Source organism: Neomonachus schauinslandi, chromosome 1 (assembly GCF_002201575.2).
Source record: "Neomonachus schauinslandi chromosome 1, ASM220157v2, whole genome shotgun sequence".
Classification (NCBI taxonomy): Eukaryota; Metazoa; Chordata; class Mammalia; order Carnivora; family Phocidae; genus Neomonachus; species Neomonachus schauinslandi.
Window position 1 is genome coordinate 70,246,667 of NC_058403.1, and position 16,059 is coordinate 70,262,725.

General features: G+C 42.1%; 1 protein-coding gene and 1 non-coding gene across 2 annotated transcripts in view; one reads left to right on the forward strand and one right to left on the reverse strand.

Annotated features, from left to right (window-relative positions):
* Positions 1–5,049: 5,049 nt before the first annotated feature.
* Positions 5,050–16,059, forward strand: part of SENP5 (SUMO specific peptidase 5) — a 48,278-nt gene continuing 37,268 nt past the window's right edge. Inside the window, exon 1 of the mRNA XM_021692311.1 lies at positions 5,050–5,108. The gene's annotated coding sequence lies outside the window, so the exon portion shown is untranslated. The remainder of the gene's footprint in view (positions 5,109–16,059) is intronic.
* On the reverse strand, positions 12,586–12,658 carry TRNAR-CCU. The gene has a single exon. It is a non-coding gene; the product is annotated as a tRNA-Arg (tRNA).

Below are 16,059 nucleotides of genomic sequence, written 5' to 3' on the forward strand. Positions count from 1 at the left end.
AAAAAGGAAAGATTAAAACTAGTAGAATCAGGGCGCCTGGGTGGCTCAGTTGGTTAAGCGACTGCCTTCGGCTCAGGTCATGATCCCGGAGTCCTGGGATCGAGTCCCGCATCGGGCTCCCTGCTCAGCGAGGAGCCTGCTTCTCCCTCTGACCCTCCCCCCTCTCATGTACTCGCTCTCTCAAATAAATAAATCTTTAAAAAAAAAAAAAAGAAAAACTAGTAGAATCAGAAATTAAAGAAGGGACATACTACTGTCCTTACAGAAATACAAATTATAAGGGAATACCATGAACAATTGTATGCCAACAAATTATATAACCTAGATGAAATGGGCAAATTCCTAGAAAAAACATCAGGTTGGTCTAACATAAAAATCAATCAAATGCATAAATATTAATAGAACAATATAACAAAACCACATAATCATTGCAAGAGAGGCAGAAAAAAACCTTTGACAAAATTCAACATCCCCCTTCATGCCAAAAACACTAAAAAAACTAGGAACAGAAAAAGGAACTTCCTCAGCCTGATAAAACCATTTACAAAACCCACAACTTACATCATACTTAATGGTGAAAGACTGAATATTTTCCCTTTAAGATCAGGAACAAGCCAATGTTCATTCTTGCCACTTCTATTCAACTTTGTACTAGATGTTCTAGCCAGGGTTATTATGAAAGAAAAAGAAATAAAATGCATCTATGGATAGAAGTAAAACCATGTCCATTCTCAGATGACATGATCTTATAAGAAGAAAATCGTGAGGAATTCACACAAACAGAAAAATATTAGAATAAATGAGTTCAGCAAAGTTTCAGGATGCAAGAACAATATACAAAAGGAACAGTAATCAATAAAGTGTGGTAATGGCATAAAAATAGACGTAAGATCAATGGGATAAAATTTAGAGGCCAAAAACCAATCCTCACATTTGTGGCCAGTTGATTTTTGACAAGGGAGCCAAGACAATTGAATAAGGGAAAGAACACTCTTGTCAACACATGGCACTGGAACAACTGAATATCCACATGCAAAAGAATGAAGATGGACACCCTTACACTGTATGCAAATATCAATTCCAATTCGATCATAGATGCACATGTAAGAGATAAAAAAACAGCACTTTATTTTTTTTAAGATTTTATTTATTTATTAGAGAGATAGAGGGCATGAGCAGCGGGGAGCGGGAGAGGGAGAAGGAGGGGCAGACTCCCTGCTGAGCAGGGATCCTAAGGCAGGGCTTGATCCCATGACCCTGAGATCATGACCTGAGCCAAAGGCAGACGCCTAAATTATGGTTATTTATTAAAAAAAAAAAAATCTGTCAGATAAAGACTAACAACATATGATTTCACTCATGTGGAATTTATGAAACAAAACAGATGAACATAAAGGAAGGGAAGGAAAAATAAGATGAAAACAGAGAGGAAGGCAAACCGTAAGAGACTCTTAACTACAGGGAACAAACTTAAGGTTGCTGGAGGGGAAGTGGGTGGGGGGAAGGGATAATTGGGTGATGGGCATTAGGGAGGGCACTTGATGTAATGAGCACTGGGTGTTATCTGCAACTGATGAATCACTAAATTCTACCCCTGAAATTAAAATACCGTATATGTTGGGGCGCCTGGGTGGCTCAGTTGGTTAAGCCACTGCCTTCGGCTCAGGTCATGATCCTGGAGTCCCGGGATCGAGTCCCGCATTGGGCTCCCTCCTCGGTGGGGAGTCTGCTTCTCCCTCTGACCCTCCCCCCTCTCATGTGCTTTCTCTCTCTCATTCTCCCTCTCTCAAATAAATAAAATCTTAAAAAAAAAAAAAATACCGTATATGTTAACTAAATTGAATTTAAATAAAAAAATAAAAACTCCTAAAAAAATCTCCTAGAGGACAAATTTAAGTCAACAATTCATAGATGGAAAAACTATGGAGAAAGGGTTTTGTAGTGAGGAATGAATTTAAATAAATGTCTAGGTCTAAAGAGATGTGAGAATTATGGTTATAAACAGAAGGTATCATTTAATCCACATGATATAATGGAGTTTTACAAGTGACTTTTCCTTCTGAATAGGATGTAGTAGGAGGACAATGTTCCTGCTTCAACAACCTAAAAAAATGCATAATAAGTTAAAAATATCATAGTTTAAAATATATCAGAGAGCTGTGAAGTAAGGACTTGTTACTTAATTTTAGGTAAACAAAAATTCCAGGGAGGGGAATTGATAATCACTAGTTGGTTTGTTTTTTGTTTTTCCTGGAAACATTTGCTAATTTAAGGTACAGGCTGAGGATCAGTCTTAACCTAGGCAGAGGGAATCTATGGGGGCAAAGAAAACCCAGAGGAACTTTCAGCAGGCTACCAGGACTGACTGGAAAGCAGAAGAGCACCAGTGCATGACTGGTTTTCCATGTGGGGCATTTTTTGAGATTGAGACCTGCTTGGAACTCTGTGGAACTGAGCCAAAACTTTAAAGATTTTTATTTTAATTAATTAATTTACTTTTTAGAGAGAGAGAGAGCACGGGCGCATAAGTGTGGAGAGGGGTAGAGGGGAGAGGGAGAGAATCCCAAGCAGACCCCATGCTGAGCATGGAGCCTGACACAGGGCGGGATCCCACGACCCTGAGATCATGACCTGAGCTGTAACCAAGAGTTGGATGCTCACCGACTGAGCCACCCAGCTGTCCCTGAGTCAAAACTTTTAAAAGATCATGGTGCTTAGGAAACCATACCCTGTTACAGGGACATGGTCTCCTCAATTACATGGCTAATCTCTCCCTCAAGACATTTCTCATCTTTTTAAAAACTTTAATTTTTTTTTTTTTTTTTTTTTTAGAATGAGCGCACAAGTAGGCGGAGAGGCAGGCAGAGGGAGAGGGAGAAGCAGGCTCCCCACTGAGAAGAGAGCCCGATGTGGGGCTCGATCCCAGGACCCTGAGATCATGACCTGAGCTGAAGGTAGACATTTAACCAACTGAGCCACCCAGGCGCCCCAAGAGAATCTTAAGCAGTCTCCACGCCCAGCAGGGAGCTCGATCCCACGACCCCGAGATCATGACCTGAGCTGAAATCAAGGCACCCAGGTGCCCCAACATTTCTCATATTTTGAAGCAGAATTGGTTGGAAGCTGAAGAGCTAAGCTCAAAGCCTTAGAGGAATGAACTGGAAACACTGTAGTCTTTCAGGGCTGAGGAGACAGATTTTCTATCAAAAGCTTGGGCTGCCCCTGAGGGAAGAACTAGAGGTAGGATGAGTCTAAGAGGGCAACCTTGCCAAGACTCATCTCTATCCCTGATTAGAGTGTGATGACCAGCCCCTCTATCAACCTAAAGGGAAGGGGGGAATCCTCGCTGGTAGATGATAATGTGGTGGCTCTATAATTCTTTTATACACACTGTCTGGCACATAAGAAAACATTACCAAACATGTGAAGTGGCAGGAAAATGTGACAGATAAGCAAGAGAGAATAATGAACCACTGAACCAGACCAACAGATGACTAAAATGTTGAGGTTAGCAAACAAGGACTGAGGGGAAAACAAACAAAACCCCCCCAAAACTATGATAAAACAGAAGAAATGATTAACAAAGTGAACAAATGGAGACTTTCAACAAATAACTGGAATTTAAAATTTATTAAAAAATCAAAACCCTGAAAATATAGTATTAAAAATTAAGAACTCAGTGTATAGATTTGACAGATGACTGAGGATCACAGAAGAATTAGGAAAGTCAAAGATGGGACAATAGAAAACACTCAAACTGAAGCATCAATTAAAAAAAAAATGGTACAAAGTATTAAAACACATGATGAGTAAGATCAAAGAATCTTAACATATGTAGCTGGAATCCCAGAGGAAAGGAGATAGAGAATGAAGCAAAAACTATAGTTGAAGAGACAATGGCTGAGGGTTTCCTACCTGGGGCGCAATGCTCCAAAGCACCCCACCCTTGATACTCAGTTGTACTCATCTCCCTTCTATTCCAAATCGAATGCCCAAAATTGAATTCATCTTCCACTATAAATCTATTTTCTGTCAAGACATTGTATTCTAATTATCTATTTATGACTCCCCACAAGAAGACTGAGGGCTTACAAGAGAAAGAGTACTTCATGTCTACGCTCAAAAAACGTGTGTTAGGCGCCTGGGTGGCTCAGTTGGTTAAGCGACTGCCTTCGGCTCAGGTCATGATCCTGGAGTCCCGGGATCGAGTCCCGCATCGGGCTCCCTGCTCGGCAGGGAGTCTGCTTCTCCCTCTGACCCTCCTCCCTCTCATGCTCTCTGTCTCTCATTCTCTCTCTCTCAAATAAATAAATAAAAATCTTTAAAAAACAAACAACAACAAAAAAACGTGTGTTGAGTGAATAGTGCTTCAACGTATCAGGCTGAAGCCACTTTCCTCTCTCATGAGAAAGAAATTAACAGTTCTACCGCACAGACCTACTAAGTAAGCACTTGTCACTGTTTGGTGCTGGGACTACAATGAGAATAAGACCCGGCTCTGCCCTCCAGGAAAACCGGCAAGAAAAGCCTGGGCCAGGCCTCAAAGCGCATCCAGTGCAGGAGGGTGCCCTTTCGCTTTTGGGAAAAGGGATCAGCGGAGTGAGCTGTGGTCGGCCTCAGCCCTTTTGGGGTTAAAAAGTTGAGAGGCGGCTGAATAGAAGTCTCAAGTCCGCCCTGTCGAGACTCTGCAATTTCTAGGCCTCCGTTTCCACCAATCTCCCAGGCTAGCACGGACAGGCGGGTAACAGACCAGTCGAGCGAGCCAGGCGCGCCGGACGGAGAAGCCGGGAGGTGGGGAAGCCGCCCGCCGGAAGCGGAGGGAAGGCGGAGCCACGCCCCAGCGCCGGGCTGCACTCTCTTTTCCGCTTCCCGCACGATGCCCGGGCGGGGCTAAGGCGGAAGGGCACGGAAGGAGGTGACGCTATAAGTGAGCGCCGGCGTCGCGGCGGCGGCTCCAAAGGAAGCTGGGTGGCTGTGGCGGCTGCGTGCAGGCCGGGCACCTCCTCACTGACGGGGCTTCCCTAGAACCGGCGAAGGCGGGGTCGCAGGCTGAGCTGCCGCAGTATCTCGACCCGCGGTGCGGCAGGTGCCGGCAGCGAGGGACGTAGGTAAGCAGGAGCCCGGGTGTCAAATCGGAATGAGGTACGGACCGGGCCGGCTGGCCATTCCCGCGCCAGTGCGCGCCAGCTCAGCACCCCGGCCTGGAGGCCTCAAGCGCTGCCCTCCCCCCACGCTCGAACCGGAGGCAGCAAATTTCTCCCTGGGCGCTGCTGTGCTTTTCTGGGGGCGGGCAGGGAGCTCCTCCCGAGGCACCGCTGTGCTCCCCCTTTTCTCCCCAGTCTGAACTGTACGACGCAGAAGCAAAGCTAGCGCCCCCGGCCGCTCCTCCTGAGGCCGGGGAAAGGTTTGAAAGGAAGAGCTGCTGTTAGAGGTCCTGCCGCTACTGGCGTTTTGGAAGCCAAGGGTTTATATTTGTTCGGACCGTTCGGCTTCCTTCCTGCCTTTGGTTCCTTCGCCACGCACTCCTGGCACCTTGTTGTATGGCACAGTTAAACACTAGGGTGGTGGGAAGCTTGTTTTCTATCATGCTTTCTGTTTTTCTATCTCTACTAGGCAATATCAACCCCTGTTGCACTGGGCCACTCTGTTGGGGGAGGAGGAACGCGGAGAGGATGTGGGAAATGAGGGTTTTGTGTAAGAGTCGGAAGAGCTGAGTTAAAAATCTTAGCCTGCCATTTGGTAGTGCTTTTAATCTCGTGCTAGATACTTCGACATTTTTAACCACACGTATAGGGGCGCTTTCTTACGCCTATATAAATTGGGAGAATGAAGTGAAGTGAGGTGAAAAAAGCAGAACATCAGTCATTAAATGTTTTGGATTTAAGAATATCTTGGACAGTTAATGGTAGGTTCCTAATTATGTATTTTACGCGGAATAACTAAGCTTGGTATGGAGGAGGGTGTGTGGAGAGAACCTAACTGCAGGCTCTGCTTTGGGTTGGGCAGCATTAGGAAGAGGTCAGACTCTCCTAGCCGCCCAGATGGCTCATGTTTATTGATAAAACATTATTGGTATATGAGGAATAAGCGAAATCAGTTTTGCTTCTTCCTCAAGATAGTTTTGCCCAGTGGACCCTTTCTAGGAAGAAAAGCTGGAGGGACTTCATTTACACCTTGGCCCGCTCTAGAAGGAATTCTTTGCACGTATTTCTGAGGATCCCTGCACTGTGCTTCTAACAGAGTTCAATTAACACTTCATGTTAATTGAAAATGTGCAAAGAATAAATACAAGAACTTGACCCTTTGAGTGGCTGGATATTATTATTTGAGGAGCTGCCTTTCTCTGTATTGGAGAAAGTAAAACAACACCACTCTGAAGTTTAATAGACCCTAAGTTAGAGGAGTGTTTGGGGAGGAGGGAGTGGATATGCAGTCAAGTGATTTGAGTGAGTAGCACCTGTTCTTACAATTGCTTGGTCAGACAAATTAAGGATGCTTTCCTTTCCTCAATGGAACATGATGATGATGGCTGCCATGCATAATGTAGCCAAGTGCAATCTCCAGTTCCTTTGATACAGAATTGTCAATTGGGAATTTTAACTCATGGACACAAAAGGGACCTTGAGGGTCATCTAATCCAGTGGTTCCAAAACCTGGGTGGGCATTGGAATCATTTGGGGAATTAATACAAAACTCTAGGTGCCTGGGCACTATCTCAGTAGATCTCATGTGTGACCTGGGTATTTGTGGTTTTTAAATAGCTTCTCAGGTGATACTCATGTTTTGAAAATCCAGATGTAGAGCAGGTTTCACATATTAGTTTATGAACAAGCTCCGAGATGAAGTGTAATGCCCTTAACAAATAACTTTACTTGAATCAGTAGTACTCTTTCAGGTTTTGTACCACGTTAAGCCCAGAAGATAAGTCCTGTAAGTCAGTAGCTCTGTATAATTTTGTTTTTGTAGTTTCCTATGCATTAAAACTTCCTAAAGCTCTTTGATGAAAGTATTAGATTTTACAATAAAGTTTCTTACTGAATATTGCTTAGGTTTGTTTTTTGGCCTAAGTATATAAAGGTTATATCACTTTGTACATCAGTTTTTTAGTAGGGTTTTATGCCAAGCTTTCATAAACCATAGAAAAATTCCAATTTAAGACAATTTTGCTTTTGTTTTGGCTTATAAACCCAGTGCACTATATACGGATTGCTTTTTTTTTTTTTTTTTTTTTAAACCCGTTCCCTTTTTATTGGTTTTTTTTTTTTTTTTTTTTTTTTTTAAACCCCTTCCTCCATCCTGGTATGCACGACCACTTTGTATCATTAGTCAGCTTCCAGTGGAATACAGTTTGAGAACTGGGCTCTAAAGGTCTCTAATTGCCTATAAACACCTAATTTAACTAGAGGCTTTCAGTATTTAAGCTTGTCCTTGAATTTTTAGTCCCGTTCTCTTCTTGGTTTAGTTGTAATGTGCCACTGATTTAAAGAATATGGTAGATTCCTGGAAAGGATCAACTGATTAGGTGGTAATAGTGCTTCATATGTACTTTTCTTACAGTGGAAAAGCCTCATATATATATATATATATATATGCATATATATGTAATATTTTCAGAATTACCAAGGTAATAGGCCATCAGGCAGAGTTGAACATTCTCTTTAGGGAGATACACTTATTCTCAAATTATTCTTCAGTAACCTCCTCAGTGCTTTAGTATTTCTATTCTGTGTTATTAGTAGACAGTGGACCCTACTTTACAAATCCTCCAGAGGACGATGCTGAATTATTTTCTAAAAGTGACCCTGTTTATAGTATGTTACCTTCCTACAACTAGATGACAAAGGGCATTCTAAACTTGCTGATTAAAAAAACCATGTTAGGGGCGCCTGGGTGGCTCAGTCGTTAGGCTTCTGCCTTCAGCTCGGGTCATGGTCCCAGGGTCCTGGGATTGAGCCCCGCATCGGGCTCCCTGCTCAGCGGAAGCCTGCTTCTCCCTCCCCCACTCCCCCTGCTAGTGTTCCCTCTCTCACTGTGTCTCTCTCTGTCAAATGAATAAATAAAATCGTAAAAAAAAACCCAAAAAAACACAACATGTTAAAGGGTGCCCAGCTGGCTTAGTCGGTAGAGCATGCGACTCTTGATCTTGGGGTCATGAGTTTGAGCCCCACATTGGGTGCAGAGATTACTTAAATAAATAATTAAAGCAAACAAACAAACCATGTTAACAAATACATAGTCCATGAATTTGAGTCTAGAGAAACATATGCTATGTGTCTGAGATGAAAAGCCAGGTCACTGAGTCTCTAAATTTATTTTTGTGTCTGAAATACCCTAATTCTGAGGTTTTAAAAATTGCTGTGTTTCAGATTCTGACAGAGCAAACTTTTCAAGTAGAGGTACTTAAAAAGGGTAAATATGGATCCAGGGTCCCAATTTTAATCTAAACTGGTATTACAGATTTAACATAGAAAGAGAGGCAGGGTGAGGGTAATAACTTGAAGACCTAGTGAAAGTCATTTGCTGGTCCTTGAGGCAGTCTTCTATGTCTGTGACGACTTGATACCAAAACTGGATACTTAATCTACTTTATATCCAGTGGCTGAATGTGATGAAAATATTACCAGTAGGAGCTATAAATGTGTAAGTCTCCAGTTCTCAGTCTTGGTCTTTTTTATGATTCATTCATGTTCCTTGATGCCAAGGGGCATTATTTTTTTGTTTTTATTGTTTTTAATCTTGTTTCCTGTAGCCCAAGCCCAAGGTGGCATTGGCCTCAGGTGACTGGCAGAGGGTGAAGCCAACCTTGGGTGTGACTGGGACGGAGTTATCCTGAGTTTATTTGTAAGAGGGGCAAAAACTAGAGCTTAAGCTAAACATGCACATGAAAAGTGTTAAGATGCCCGCTGGAGGCTGCCTGGGTGGCTCAGTCAGTCAAGCGCACCTGATTCTTGGTTTGGGCTCAGGTCCTGATCTCAGGGTCCTCTGATCAAGCCCCGCATCAGGCTCCACCCTCAGCGTGGAGTCTGCTTGAAATTCTCTCTTGCTCTCCTTCTGCTCTTTCTGCTCGTGCTGTTTCTCTAGAATAAATAAATCTTTAGTGGAAAAAAAATATCTTGTTTCCTACTACAAGCCATTCATTCACTCATATTTCTGGGATGGGTAACCCCGCCCCTATTTATTTGCTATACAACAGCTATGACTGTCTTATTACTTTTGCTAAAAAGAACTTTTTCAGGGCGCCTGCGTGGCTCAGTTGGTTAAGCGACTGCCTTCGGCTCAGGTCATGATCCTGGAGTCCCTGGATCAAGTCCCGCATCGGGCTCCCTGCTCGGCAGGGAGCCTGCTTCTGCCTCTGACCCTCCCCCTCTCATTCTCTCTGTCTCAAATAAATAAATAAAATCTTTAAAAAATAAATAAATAAATAAAATAAAAAGAACTTTTTCATAGTGGTGCTTGAGTTAACATGGATAGTGGCTGCACTGCAAACTTTTACCCAAATATTGGGTCCCTTAAGGATTGTTCAGACTTAGGGCTCTCTTGGAGTCAGTGAGTACCTCATAAAAGTTGAAAGCTCTTTTTTTTTTTTTTTTTTTAAGGTTTTTATTTATTTATTAAAGAGTGAGCGAGGGGCGCCTGGGTGGCTCAGATGGTTAAGCGTCTGCCTTCAGCTCAGGTCATGATCCCAGCGTCCTGGGATCGAGCCCCGCATCGGGCTCCCTGCTCAGCGGGGAGCCTGCTTCTCCCTCTCCCTCTGCCTCTCTCCCTCCTTATGCTCTCTCTCTCTCTCTGTATCCCTGTGTCTCAAATGAATAAATAAAATCTTTAAAAAAAAAAAAAAAAAAAAGAGTGAGCGAGAGAGAAAGCACAAGCCAGGGGGGAGAGGCAGAGGGAGAAGCAGACTCCCTGATGAGCACGGAGCCCGATGCGGGGCTCCATCCCAGGACCCTGGGATCATGACCTGAGCCAAAGGCAGATGCTTGACCGACTGGGCCACCCACGCACCCCTGGAAGCTCATTTTTGTTTTCCTTGTGTGTGTGTTTTATATTTGAACAAATGTTGGTATTTGGTGAATATGAACACAACAGCAGTGCCAAGAACACTGGGGCAGAAATGTAGAGAGACCCCCTGTAGAGGTTGCTTTTAATTTTAATTACATGTGCTCTGAGTGCATTCTTGGGATTTGTGTATTTTAGGGTGTACTGATGGACTCTTTTATTGGAGAACGTTCAGTAGCAGTATCTTTGGCTTTCCTCTTGAGTTAGATTCCTCAAAAAAGAATCTTCAGATCTTCTGCTTGGAGCTTATAAGCTGGCTTCCGGCAGTCTGGGATAGAGGTCTTAGCCCTTAGAGTGTAAACTCCGCTTACGTTCATTTAACTCAACTCTTTTCAGTATGAGACCTTCATTCTCAACTGGACCAGCTGTTTTCCAGTCCAGGAATCCATTGTTTTACCCTCTTGAGCTGCAGTGTCCAATATGGTAGCCAGTAGCCACATGTAGCAACTTAAATTTAATAATTAAAATTAAAGAATAAGTTCCTCCTTTGCATTAAACACATTTCAAGTGGTCAATAACTGTATGTGTCCAGAGGCTACCATATCGGACAGGGCAGATATAAACTATTTCTATCACTGCAGAAGTTTTATTGGACAGCACTGTTCTAGTATAGAAAATAATGATCCATGTTTCTGCAAGGGTGGGATAGGGGTAGTTGGCTGGTTTTTGTGGAGAGTAGGAGGGTAAATGATTTGACCAATCTTGTTTTAAGCACCATGTTCATATCTCTTTTATAGAACCTGCTCCTGCCAATACCTGACCTGTTTTGGGGCACTGTTGTATAAATTGGATTGCTTTCCTCATTGCAAGCTTGAGATTAACTTTCTTCAGTCTCTCTCTCTCTCTCTCTTTTTTTTTTTTTTAAACTTTCTTCAGTCTTTTAAGTCAATCTGCATTCCAACCTCCAGAAGGTTTTGTTGTTGTCCTCTCTTCCATTTTGTGTATGGATACTTAAAACAAAACAACAACCCAAACCCTTTGACCTGTACATTTCATTGTATATACATTGTCTTAAAAAATGAAGTTAAAGGGACGCCTGGGTGGCTCAGTTAAACGTCTGCCTTCGGCTCAGGTCATGATCCCAGGGTCCTGGGATCGAGTCCCACATCGGGCTCCCTGCTCAGTGGGAAGTCTGCTTCTCCCTCTGCCTGCTGCCCCCCCTGCTTGTGCTCTCTCTGACAAATAAATAAAATCTTAAAAAAAAAAAAATGAAGTTAAAATGTTTTATTTTTATCTTAATGGGATTTAGGAGGGAGTAAGAGTAAAACGTGTTCAGTCTGCCATCTTTTTCCATAAGTAAAGTACGCCATCAGCATTTAAATATGTACAACTGTCTCCATTTTAAAAAACTCTGCCTGTTTCTCTCCTATTTACTCGGGCTTCTTGAGCAATTTTATATAGTGTCGTCTACTCCATCTTGGTTTTGTCCTCTTCATTCTACTAAAATTTCTCTTACAAATGTCATGAGAATCAAAATTTTTTTCATTTTCAGAAAGTTTTTATTGGGATTATAATGGCAGTATATTTGAGATTGATTTTTCTTTTTTCTTTTTTTTTTTTAATTCAGTTAGCCAATGAATGTATAATACATCATTAGTTTTTGCTGTAGTGTTCAGTGATTCTTTAGTTGCTTATAACACCCAGTGCTCATCACAACATGTGCCCTCCTTAATACCCATCACCCTATTACCCCATTCCTCCACTCCCCTCCTCTCTGAAACCCTCGGTTTATTTCCCGGGGTCCATAGTCTCTCATGGTTCATCTCCCTCTCTGATTTCTCCCCCTTTGGATTTCCCTCCCTTCCCCTATGGTCCTCTGTGCTATTGATTATATTCCACATATGAGTGAAACCATATGATAATTTTCTTTGTCTGCTTGACTTATTTCAGTTAGCATAATCCCCTCCAGTTCCATCCATGTTGATGCAAATGGTGGGTATTCATCCTTTCTGATGGCTGAGTAATATTCCATTGTATATATGTACCACATCTTCTTTATCCATTCATCTGTTAAAGGGCATCTCGGCTCCTTCCACAGTTTGGCTGTTGTGGACATTGCTGCTGTGAACATTGGGGTGCAGGTGCTCCTTCTTTTCACTACATTTGGTTTATTTTTTATTTTTTAATTTTTTAATTTTTTTAAAGATTTTATTTATTTATTTGACAGAGAGAGAGAGCGAGAGCAGGAACACAAGCAGGGGGAGTGGGAGAGGGAGAAGCAGGCTTCCCGCCGAGCAGGGAGCCCGATGTGGGACTCGATCCCAGGACCCTGGGATCATGACCTGAGCCGAAGGCAGACGCTTAACGACTGAGCCACCCAGGCACCCCTTTTCACTACATTTGTATCTTTGGGGTAAATACCTAATAGTGCAATTGCTGGGTCATAGGGTAGTTCTATTTTTAACATCTTGAGGAACCTCCATACTGTTTTCCAGAGTGGCTGTACCAGCTTGCATTCCCATCAACACAAATGGAGACTTTTTTAATCCTTACCTTTTTTTTTTTTTTTTTTTTTTGAAGTGATCTCCATGCCCAACATGGGGCTCGAACTCATGACCCTGAGATCAGGAGTCTCATTCTCTACTGACTGAGCCAGACAGGCACCCAATCCTTATCTTGATTGACTTCTCAGTAGCCTTTGACCATTTACCTCCTTCTGGAAACTTTCTCTAGCTTTCCTGACACCACACTAACCTAATTTTCTGCCTCTTTCCCTGTTCATTTCTTCTCACTTTCCTTTGCTTAAGTAGTCTTCTTCCTTTACCTCACTGTTACATCCTAGAGTTCCTTAGAATACTTCCGTAGGGTGCGTTTGCTTCTATCTCTTACAAATTCTCCGTAGGTGAGCTTATCAATTTCTGTAGCTTTAGTTACTATAAGCTGATGGCTTAAAGTGGAATTCCTGTGATACCCTCTTTTTAGACTTCCTGACCTGTATATCCAATAGTGTATGTCCACTTGGATTTCCTATGGTCACCTCAAATCTAACATGTCTAAAACTAAAGGCATAGCCAGTATAACTTTGCTCCAATCTTTCTCCATTTGTTCCATATAAATTATGCAAATATACAATAGAATATACAAAATATGTTTATTTTATATAATAAACATCTTATTAATAAGATTTTCCAGTGATTATATTACCTTTAAGTGTTGGGAAGAATAAATTCCAAATCTCCTTTTATGTTGGTAGTACACAATGAGAGTATATTTGAATTTCATATTAAGAAGTTTTATTTAGGGACGCCTGGGTGGCTCAGTCGGTTAATGGTCTGCCTTTGGCTCAGCTCATGATCTCAGGGTCCTGGGATTGAATCCCGCATCAGACTCCCTACTTGGTGGGAGTCTGCTTCTCCCTCTCTTTCCCACTCTTGCTCTCTCTCGCTGTCTCTCCTCTCTAAATAAATAAATAAATAAAATCTTTTTAAAAAGTTTATATTAAATGTCCTTTTCCATTGATAAAGAAGTAAAGTAAAATACAGTACCCTAAACCAGAGGTTGCCAGACTTTCTTTGTTCACTGCCTCCTTAATGTCTTTTTCATAGTGCCCTCAGGCCCAGTAGTTTATTAAATAATTAGTAATGCTTTAGGTAATCAGATCTAAACAACTTAATAAGTATGTTCTAGCAACCTAAAAAAATACACATAAATTTTATTTTTAAATTTTTTAATTTATTAAAAAAAAAAATACAGGGGCGCCTGGGTGGCTCAATCGGTTAAGCTTAGGAATTTTGGGCCTAAAGAGTTAATAGTTTGTGTAAATTCTTTTTTTTTTAAGATTTATTTATTTGCAGGGGTGGAGGGACAAAGGGAGAGAGAGAATCTCAAGTAGACTCACAGGGCTCGATCTTATGATCCTGAGATCATAACCTAAGCCGAAACCAGGAGTCAGATGCTTAACTGACTGAGCCACCCTGTGGCTGAGCCTCTGGTGTAAATTCTTTTAGATGATTTTTCCCCTATAAATACTCAAAATATACACACTTTTTTTTTCCTTTTTAACAAAAGTGGGCTAATATGTATTGTTTAGCAACTTTTTTTTTCATTCAACAGTGTATTATGGTAAAGAAATTGGGTTGAATGTACATATTTAATTCCACACCAGCCTGAAAGCTCCATTAAAACTGTAGAGAAGTGAGGGGTCCCTGGCTGGCATAGTCAGTAGAACATGCGACTTGATCTTGGGGTGGTGAGTTCAAGCCTCATGTTGGGTATAGAACTTACTTAAAAAACTGTAGAATTGTTGTTGTTAAGTTTTTGTGTTTTGTTTTTGTTTTTTCCCCAAATGACAAAGAATGGGAGCTGTGAGAATAACAGCATTCTGGAAGCTGGAAAGCAGAAGAGATTAGTGGTAACTGATTAGCAGACTTGAGAAAGCTGAATCCTAAACCAACAAGTGGAGAGAGCCAACAAGTAGTCATGTTTGTGTTTCAGAACCTTTTAAAAGCTTCTAGATCAGCGGTGTCATGTACCGTGGAATTGAAGGTGAAAGTGAGACCAAAAAAATTATGTGATTGAAAGTCTTTCTTTTATTTTTAAGTTTTTTTTTTTAAAAGATTTTATTTATTTGACAGAGACAGCGAGTGAGGGAACACAAGCAGGGGGCGTGGGAGAGGGAGAAGCAGGTTTCCTGCTGAGCGGGGAGCCCGATGCGGCGCTGGATCCCAGGACCCTGGGATCATGACCTGAGCCAAAGGCAGACGCTTAACGACTGAGTCAACCAAGGCGCCCCTAATTTTTATTTTCCAGAGATTTATTTATTTCAGAGAGTGCACACGAGCAGGAGGGGGAGAGGGACAGAGAATCTCAAGCCAACTTCGTGCTGAGCACAGAGCCTGTTGCAGGGCTCAGTCTCATACCTGGACGTCATGACCTGAGCTGAAACCAAGAGTCAGACGCTTAACTGACTGCACCACCCAGGGCCCCTAAAGATTTTAAATAATCTCTGCACCCAGCGTGGAGCTTAAGCTCACAACCCTGAGATCAAGAGTTGTATGCTCTTCCAACTGAGCCAGCCAGGCACCCCTAAATTACCCTTTTTTATTTTCGTATTTTTTTTTTTTAAAGATTATTCATTTGACACAGAGAGAACACAAGCAGGGGGAGAGGCAGAGGGAGAGGGAAAAGCAGTCTCCCCACTGAGCAGAGAGCCTGATGCGGGGCTTGATCCCAGGACCTGGAGATCACGACCTTAGCCGAAGGCACCTGATTAACCATCTGAGCCACCTAGGCGCCCCTGAATTACCCTTTTTAAAATGTTACTTTTGATTTTCTAGTTTTAGGCTTTATCTATTGACTATGGAAGATAAAGATTTAGCTCTCTTTGACATGTGCTCCTCACTTCTATATACATGTACACATCTACCTTCTACCTATTCTCATTGTATAGTGATACTGTAATTTTGGCTAGAAGCAATTTTTCTCAGTAGGGGCAGTGTTGTCATTTTGGATGAGACCATTCTTTATCCTATTACATGATATTTAACATTACACTGGGCACTAAATATCAATACCAACCTGAATTCATTTTAACAACCAAGAATTTCCCACACATTTCCAAATGTTGGGTTAAGGTATGATATGGGGTATCTGGTTGAGAACCATTGGGTTAGATCAGTCTTTACCTTCTTATGATTATGTAAATGGTAGTTACAGCTAAGCTATGTATTACTCTGATTTACAGTGATTGTTTTTCCTTTTTTTTTCCTTTTTTCTTTAAAGATTTTATTTATTAGAGGGAGAGAATGAGCAGGGAGAGTGGCAGAGGGGTAGAGAGAAGCATACTCCCCGCTGAGCAGGGAGCCCTATGGGGGGCTTGATCCCAGGACCCTGGGATCATGACCTGAGCCGAAGGCAGATGCTTAACTGACTTGAGCCACCCAGATGCCCCTGTTTTTCCTTTCTTGTACAACTTTCTCTTGTCCCTGAAGTTAGTAGTCTTTTTAGTTCTCTGTACTTATTACTAAGTTATCTTCAAGCTCTCTTCCAGTTGTATTTCCTCTT